Source organism: Hibiscus syriacus, unplaced genomic scaffold (genome assembly GCF_006381635.1).
Source record: "Hibiscus syriacus cultivar Baekdansim isolate YM2019G1 unplaced genomic scaffold, ASM638163v2 tig00110303_pilon, whole genome shotgun sequence".
In the NCBI taxonomy this organism is placed as follows: Eukaryota; Viridiplantae; Streptophyta; class Magnoliopsida; order Malvales; family Malvaceae; genus Hibiscus; species Hibiscus syriacus.
Window position 1 is genome coordinate 2,383,527 of NW_024062672.1, and position 7,860 is coordinate 2,391,386.

A 7,860-nucleotide genomic window follows, 5' to 3' on the forward strand; every position below is an offset into this window, starting at 1 on the left:
TCGAATTCATTGCGATATGGATATTCGAGAAAGATCTAGACAAGACAGAAGATGTGGGCATTGTAGAAACCCAGGACACACTAGAAAAACATGTCCACTTCTGTTGTCATCAAGTAACAATTGATGATGAAATGATGTAGTTGTTTATCAATTAATAATTTTTGTACTTTAATTTGCATTTACTTCAAGTTAATGTTATTTGATAACCGCTGATGAAGATTAAAAAAAACGATACAATTATACGAGATTGGACGTTGTCGTTATATTAACAAATAACTGATATTAACGATACAATAAGTATTAAATGATAAATGATAACCAAATTACAATAACTAATATTAAATGGTAATAAACAAAATTAAGCAAAATAAATTAACAAAAAGTCCAACAAATTTATTGTTGAGTTAATCGATCTATGAATATGGCCAAGATGGGGTGAATTGGCAAATAAAAATTCCGGTGGATACTTATGCAGAAAATTGAAAGTAATTGCGCAGGGATTTAGAGTGGTTCGACTTTCTCAACCAAAGTCTACATCCACTACCTTAGCTATCCATACTAAGGATTTTCCACAAATTCACTAATTTGTCTTTCTTTTGAGGACAAAGAGTAACCTTACAAATCCCTCAAGAATTATACCCAAATTCTTGAGAACACTCTCTCCCAAAGAGAACAATACAAATTTTGCAAACTTACAAGAAAATCCTCAAAAGGAAAGATGTTTGCATAATTCTAGAACAAAGAAAGAATACTCAAGAATAATACAATTGAGAACAATAAGTGTTTTTGAAAGCAAAAATAAATATTGAATGAAATAGGCTTGAAATTGCTCAAACTTGAGGTTTGATGCTTTCTCTTTGTTTCTCTCTTGATTCTTGTTGTTGATCAATGGATTCTAAGCTTGTTTAAATACATCTTCAATTGATTCTGAACGTTGGGGATGATTAGTGGAGTTATTGGAGCCGTTTAAGTGTGAAAACAATTAATAAAATAGCTTGGAACGTGGGGGGAATCGATACCCCCTCATGGGGAATCGGTTTCCTAAGTGTAAAATTCAAATATCTCGACCGTTGATCAGGGGGAATCGGTACCCCCTTGAGGGGGAATCAGTTCCCTCCGAGCATTCTGTTTTTTTCTTCTCGGAGCCAAACCATTCAGGGGGAATCGGTTCCCTTTGGACATACTAGAATTTTTTGCTTTGAAATTGTTCGAAATACTTTGTAAAATTATTTTGAAATTATTTTAAGATTAAAACTTAATTTTACACTTGAGTAAGGATTAAAAATGACATTTGAAAGATTTGGAGTAATATTTTGATATTCGAATAATTATATCGAATATACTTAGAAAATCTTTTGGAAAATCTTAAAATTCATTTATCTTAATTTGTTATATCGAAATATCAAAATGTATTCAACAATCTCCCCATTTTTGATATAACAAAACATTTTGGTAATTTTAAGATTTTGAAATCAAGTTTGAAATTACTCCCTCTTACTCTAACACTACTCCTCTTTAAAACGCTTTTAACATTTCTCCCCATTTTTGTTAAATCAAAAAGACTCGTAAACGATTTTAAACAAGGTTTTGAAATCATTTAGCCAATTGATTATATATATATATATATAGCTTAAGCTGGTAAGATCACAATCAAGATAAACGTTAGCCATTAGTTTTATAATCAATATTCATAAACAATGTAATATGGCAAAATTGGTCATAAATCTAACATGATGTAAATGATACAATAATGAATAAATTTAACCACACCAAATATATAGAAATATAAGTTCAAACTATCCATAAATCCAAACAAATTCAAAGTCAAACAATCCATAAATTCAAACATTCCAAAATATCCAAAATGTTAAAACAATAAGTTTGAAGTTTTGATCCAATAAAGCTAAGCAAGAACAGGGCCTAATCGTCCATCGGTGCATCAGGAGGAGATAAATGTGACCAAATATTGGTCACATCACGTGAAAGTGCATCGACCCTTTTGTCCAACGAATCAAAAAGACGATTCATCGTTTCGGTGGTAGCAGTCAGATTGGAATCGATAGATGCAAGCCTCAAATCAATGTTCTCCATAAAAGATCGGAAGTATGGAGGCATTTGATACTCTGGACGAGGTTGTTCCTCTGGAGGTGCTTGTTCCTCGTACTACTCCGGCTCATTGTCGAAGTCGTCTTCTTCCGGAGGTTGCTCACCGGTACGAACCCAAAGACCAGTTTCTTCATTGATCTTCCATCCCGATTTAGTTAAAGAGAATAGATTGATTTGATTTTAAGGGGAAATGAAGCATCAAGACCAACTCTAAGCCCAGCCTTCTTAAACAGATTACTAAGAATACAACCGTAAACTAAAGAAGAAAATAATTTCTTATTGGGAACAAGATTTACGGTTTCAACAAGTTTAGCAAAAATAATCTGTGGAAGGTTAATTTTGAGATTATTTTGGACACAATGAAGCCAAAATAGATCTAAGGCTCGAAGAGTAGAGTAACGACCTCCGGATGGTCGAAACCACCAAGAGATCATTAGGTGAAGAAAACGGTCATGAAGGTCTAGAACACTTGCACTATCCCTTCGCTTATACTGAGATCCTACCGTAAGTTTTTCATTGTCTAACCCTTCATTATCTAATCCTAATGCTTTGGTAATGGATTCCGAGTCAAGATGAAAGAATCATCCTAGAAGATAGGATCGGATCCTTGTGGTTAAGGTTTTCTCTCAGTTTTTAATGCAAACGGCATTAAAGTAGAAGATACAAACAAGTTGATGGTAGACAATTGGTTCAAACTCGAAGAGTTTGTCAAATTTCCACTCATGAAGAGTAGGAAGATGACGAAAATTGATGTCTAACATGGCTTGAAGAGATGGAATACGTTCTTCCTGGATTTTGTAGGACTCAAAGTATTGACAAAACCTAAAGTAGAGATTTTGTTTACGACCGGGTTCATTGAAACAAGAATTACGAATGGTTATGTTTGGATCATTGGGATTAGGAATAGGAATTTGTGGGATAGGTGGAGGATTTGGAAGTGAGTTTGGAGGTTAGCTAGAACGACTAGAGGATGCCCTAGAACGTTTATGAGACATGATTTAAGATAATCGGAATGGAAAGATAACCTGCAATTTTAAAAAAATATGTATGCAAAATAATCAATCCCAAAACACAATTGAGTCCTCAATATTTCAAGGTTCTTTATACCAATCCTAATGGGCAAAGTTTTTGAAAAACTATTGAAAAATAAGGTTTTGAGAGTCAATATATGTATAGTTTTCATAAGAACATAATTCAATCAAAAACAATAATTTGAAAAATATTTTTTTATTATTTCAAAAATTTCAAAGAATTTTGGAAAATTCTTATGTTTTTGATGAAATTAGTTGTAAAATCTAGTTTCTAATAACTAAACAATCAATGCCTGATCTAAAGTTCAACCTAGAACTAATTAAAACTAGTTCTAAAATAAAAATTGATGAAATAGAAGTTTTAGAAAAATACCTTGAAGAATTTCAGATTTGAGTGAGATTAGATGAAGTTTGCACGATTTTGATGATTCCAACATGTTTAGGAGATGAAATTTGAAGAGAATTCTGATTAAAAACGTTGTTGTGATAGAATATGGAGATATGGTGAGTGTAGAGAGGAAGAATGACTAAGAGAGAAGAAGAGAGGGTTTGAGATAAATGTGTATTCTGCCCGTGTTAAAAACAAAACCCCAGGGGGGTATCGATTCCTCTACAGAGGAGAATCAGTTCCCCTTCAAAGGGGGAATCGATTCCCCTTCAAGGGGGGTATCGATTCCCTCTTCACCAAAACTGATAAAATCTTATTTTAAACACTCAAAATGCTAAATTAATTTTCTCTAGTGGTATTGGCAACTCATATATTGAAAATTAATCATGTTCAAACAAACAAATTTATCATTAAAAATTACTTGAACATAAAGTTAATTTTCACCAAGAATCATAAACTCCCCCTAACTAAAAGCAATAAATGCAATAAAAATTACTATTATATGCATTTTTCATTTATTCTTAAAAGTGCTAAAATTATTTTAAACACTAAGTGAAGATAGACCAGTTAAACCTAATTATCTCCTAATTGTCCAAAAACGTTCATTGTCTAAAGGTTTTGTAAAGATATCCGCTAATTGATGCAAAGTATCAACAAATTCTAGAACTACATATTTCTTAGTGACATGGTCTCTAATGAAGTGATGTCTTATTTCAATGTGGTTAGTTCTAGAGTGTTGGATGGGATTTTTAGTGAGACAAATAGCACTAGTATTGTCACACTTGATAGGAATGGTACCTACTTCAATTCCATAATCAAAAAGTTGTTGTTTCATCCATAAAACTTGTGCACAACAACTACCAGCTGAAATGTATTCGACTTCAGTGGTAGATAATGCAACACAATTTTGTTTCTTTGAAAACCAAGAAATCAACATATTTTCAAGGAATTGGCAAGAACCGGAGGTGCTTTTCCTATCTAATTTGCATCATCCATAATCCGCATTAGAAAAGGCATGCAAGCTAAAGCTAGAGTTTCTAGGATATCAAAGTCCTAAACTAGGAGTGTCCTTAAGGTATCTAAAGATCCTCTTAACAGCTAGTAAATGTGATTCCTTAGGGCATGATTGAAATCTAGCACATAAGCAAACACTAAACATAATATCCGTTCTACTTGCAGTCAGATAAAGTAAAGATCCAATCATTGACCTATATAATTTAACATCCACACATTTACCTCTTTCATCTAAGTCAAGCTTATTGATGAGCTCATTGAAGTGTCATAAGGTTTCCCATTTTCCAGCCCAAACTTCTTGAGCATATATTTGACGTACTTAGCTTGATTGATGAAGATGTCATCTTTTCTTTGCTTGATTTGGAATCCCAAGAAAAATGAGAGCTCCCCCATCATGCTCATCTCAAATTCACTTTGCATTAGCTTAGAAAATTCTTGGCAAAGAACATCATTAGTAGAACCAAATATTATATCATCAACATAAATTTGAACTACTAATAAATCTTTACCTTTATGCTTTAAAAACAATGTAGTGTCAACCTTCCCTTTTAAAAAACTTTTTTCAATTAAAAAGTTTGACAATCTTTCATACCAAGCTCTAGGAGCTTGTTTTAAATCATAAAGTGTTTTTGTCAATTTAAGAACATGATTTGGAAATTTTAAATCTTTAAAACCTAGAGGTTGTTCCACATACACTTCTTCCTTTATAAAACCATTTAAAAATGCACTTTTAACATCCATTTGATATAATTTAAATTCATGAAAACATGCAAATGCTAATAATATTCTAATTGCTTCCATCCTAGCTACGGGAGTGTATGTTTCATCATAGTCTATGCCCTCTTCTTGAGTATACCCTTGAGCAACAAGTCTAGCCTTGTTATTCACTATATTACCATTTTCATCAAGCTTATTTCTAAATACCCATCTAGTACCTACAGTAGATTTATTACTAGGCCTTTTAACTAATGTCCATACTTTACTCCTCTCAAATTGATTTAACTCTTCTTGCATAGCCATAATCCAATGTTCATCTTTTAATGCTTCTTTAATATTCTTAGGCTCTATGCATGAGATAAATACCACATAATTACAAATATTTCTAAGAGAGGATCGAGTTGTTACCCCTTTGGATGGATCACCTATAATCTCATCATCCTTAACATAGTTGTATTCCCTTGGGTAAGAGACTTCCCTTTCTTCAATGGTTGGATTCTCGAGAGGATCATGAGTTTCCTCATTTTTTGTTTCTTCCTTTGATAAAGGTTCTCCAACGTCATGTCTAACGTCATTTGTATTTATAACACCTACATCATCATTCATACAAGAATCCTTCCTCGGAAGGAGGTTATCATCGAAAACAACATGTATAGACTCTTCTACAACTAAAGTTCTTTTATTAAATACTCGATAAGCTTTAGAATTTAAGGAATAACCCAAAAAAATTCCTTCATCACTTTTAGCATCAAATTTGCCAAGATTGTCTTTACCGTTGTTTAAAAAAAACACTTATATCCAAAAGGATGAAAATAACTAATGTTAGGCTTTTTATTTTTGAAAAGTTCATATGGAATTTTCTTTAAAATAGGCCTAATCATTACTCGATTTATAACATAACAAGCTGTATTTGTAGCTTCCATCCAAAAATATTTTGGCAAATTGTTTTCACAAAGCATAGTTCTAGCCATTTCTTCTAAAGTTCAATTTTTCCTCTCAACAACTCCATTTTGTTGAGGGGTTCTAGGTGCTGAAAAATTATGGCTAATACCATTAGAATTACAAAACTCAGTAAATCCAAGATTTTCAAATTCAGTTCCAAGATCACTCCTAACACTAGTTATAGAGTAACCTTTTTTGTTTTGGATTACTTTTGAAAATGTTATGAATTTTTCTAATGCTTCATCTTTAGTACTTAAGAATAGAACCCAAGTATATCTAGAATAGTCATCTACCAAGACAAATGCATATTGTTTTCCACCCAAGCTAGTAGTTCAAGATGGCCCAAAAAGATCTAAATGGATCAATTGTAATACTCTACTAGTTGATACATCATTAATGGATTTAAAAAGAAATTCACTTTTGTTTTCCTTTAACACAAGCATAACAAATTTTATCATTATCAAATTTTAGTTTAGGCAGCCCTCGAACCAATTCTCCTTGAACTAACCATTATAAAACACTCATACTAGCATGTCCTAGTCTCCTATGCCATAACCAACTATCATGCTCATCCTTAGAAATTAGGCATAAATTAGACATTTTTATGGAGTCTAAATGCACCATGTATATGTTTCCTATTCTATGACCAACAAGCATAATTCGATTAGATGCAATGTCAATGACTTTACAACCATTAGTTTCAAATATGACATTGAATCCCTTATCACATAATTGACTAATACTCAAGAGATTATGCTTTAATCCATTCACATATAACACATTTTTAATTTGTATGGAAGAGGTATTACCTATTGTACCTATACCTTCAATGTGACATTTTGAATTATCACCAAAAGTCACTTCTCATCCATTTTTGGCGTTACGCTCTATGAACCGGCTTTTGTCTCCGGTCATGTATCTTGAGCATCAACTATCAATGCACCATGAATTTGAATTTGTTTCCCGTGCCTTGTAGCAATGCTCATTTTCCTACAAACATAGATTAATTTTTTATTTTTGGTACCCAAATTCTTTTGGGTCCATATTCATTAGTTTCCAAAATCCTAGCCCCCCTTAGGTATCCATTTGTGTAGGATATCTTTATCTTTAGTAGTAATGAGTTCTTTAGGAACCCATATACGTCTAACGATTTTTCCATTAGAGGTTCTTCGGGGACCTCTATGATTGTAGTTTTTAAAACTTTTTCTAACAAAGTTAGTTTTTGAATTTTCTCATTTTTCAAAACGTTTTGTTCCAACTTTATCGAAAGAAGCTTTAAGATAATCAATTTTCTTTTGATGATCATTATTAACCTTTGAAAGTAAATTTTGCAAATCCAAAATTTTCTTTTCAAACTCTTCTAGTTTGATTTGAAAATCTTTGATTTTACTTTCAAGATCATTGTTGGTCTTGGATATGAGATTCTTTTCATTTTTCAATTTTGAAATATCATTTTTATATTTTAAAAACAACTTCTCATAATCCGAAGCCAACCCATTATATTCCTCTAATAACTCATCATAAGATAAATCATCTAAATCAAATGAGTTAGAGGTTACCTTAGAATCTTCCCCAAATGCCATCAAACACAAGTTTGCTACTTCTTGTTCCTCTTCATCAGAACCTTCTTCATCACTCCATGTAGGCATATGAGCTTTGTGC